Source organism: Aythya fuligula, chromosome 3, assembly GCF_009819795.1.
Source record: "Aythya fuligula isolate bAytFul2 chromosome 3, bAytFul2.pri, whole genome shotgun sequence".
Classification (NCBI taxonomy): Eukaryota; Metazoa; Chordata; class Aves; order Anseriformes; family Anatidae; genus Aythya; species Aythya fuligula.
This window is the reverse complement of record NC_045561.1, coordinates 56,940,092-56,941,614: the sequence shown is the minus strand read 5'-3', so window position 1 is coordinate 56,941,614 and position 1,523 is coordinate 56,940,092. Positions and strand designations below refer to the sequence as shown.

Genomic DNA, 1,523 nt, shown 5'->3' with positions numbered 1-1,523 from the left:
TATGATTGGTTATTATCTCTGGAGAAGTACTGATCACTAACACAACACAAAAAAAACACTACCTATAGATAACTTTAAAATCAAAGTAATATATATGTATATATATATGTAAGTGCTTATGAGTATATTGGCCAGCATACTGCCAGTAATTCAGGTATGCAGAATTGTATACTTGCATATGTTATGGCTTAGCTCAAATACCGAGAACCTCTCCTTATTAAACTGCCCAAGAATAATTATGTTTCTTAAAAAAATCTGCCTTAATTCTTGATTTTAATCTCATTGTCTGTTTTTTTTTTCTTTATAAGACAAGGTTTGACATTGGTTAAACTTGTCCTCAATCACCGTATATTCAGTTATGACAACGGTCTATTTAAACAATATAGCTCTAAGCTTTGTATCACCTGCTAAAATAGTGGGAGACACCCTGTCAGATTACATCCTCCTGGTTTCATTTTTTCTGACCATGTGGGAATTGCTTCTAAAACTAGTTTGCTCTCTTCCAGAAGATATTTAGTCATCTGAGAGTTCAAATCATGTCAAAATCTGTCAGGTGGCTACGTACCACCTGATCTGTATCACTAAATCTTACTCTTTCCTATACATTCTCACTTTTCGTATACATTCTTGCTATACATACTCGTTTTGGCAGCACATATACTAAAATTGGAACAATACAGAGAAAATTAGCATGGCCCCTGCGCAAGGATGACATGCAAATTCGTGAAGTGTTCCATATTTTTTTCTCGAAGCAGCTGAGGGAGCCACCAAGACCTGGCAGCCCTCACAAGGGAGGCTGACGAGGTGTAGGTGGAGTCAGCATTGCCCCCTCCCTGGCTGTTCAAAAGCAGTCCCTAGGGAGTGCAAGTGATCAGGAGCGTGGCAACCAGGACGGGCAAACAGGTTGTGGTGCGTCAGAAGGGTGGGGTGCGGCAGTTTGCACGGCAGTTTGCATGGCAGTTCGCACAGGCAGGGTGAGCAGGCAGGGCCCCTTGCCGCTCCTCCACAGCGGTCTTTCACTTTGGTACTTATAACCTACTTGCGAAGAGCCTGGCTATGGTATCAACCAGGTGGAAAAACATGACCTCCACATCTCTTGTGGCCTCTCCAGACACAGTCATTGATGTGGCTATGCAGAAGACAAGGAGGGGAATGGAGGCAGGTTCCTGTTCGGGGTGGTAGGTGAGCCCTGTCCCTGCCCACTTCACCTTCCCATCTACCCTTATATAAGAGGTATGAGGGTCTATAACACGACAGTCAGAACAATGAAGTAGACAAAAGCCCATCCCACTCAGCGAGGATGCCTAAGGCAAGGCAACCTATCCCTCGCGTTGCTACATCATCTGCCAAAAAAGAAAGAAGGGTTATTGTCATGGGGGACTCCATTTTGAAAGGGACAGAGTGCTCGATATGCTGACTTGACACAACCAACAGGGAAGTCTGTTGCCTCCCTGGGGCTCAGATGAGAGACTTCATTAAGAAAGTCAAGCACCTGGTATGGCCCACTGACTACTACCCGCTAC

General features: G+C 44.3%; 1 non-coding gene across 1 annotated transcript; it reads left to right on the top strand.

The window, feature by feature from the left end:
• The first annotated feature begins 636 nt into the window (after positions 1-636).
• LOC116488372 lies at positions 637-743 on the top strand. Its single transcript, XR_004253161.1, has one exon. It is a non-coding gene; the product is annotated as a U6 spliceosomal RNA (small nuclear RNA).
• Positions 744-1,523: the final 780 nt, after the last annotated feature.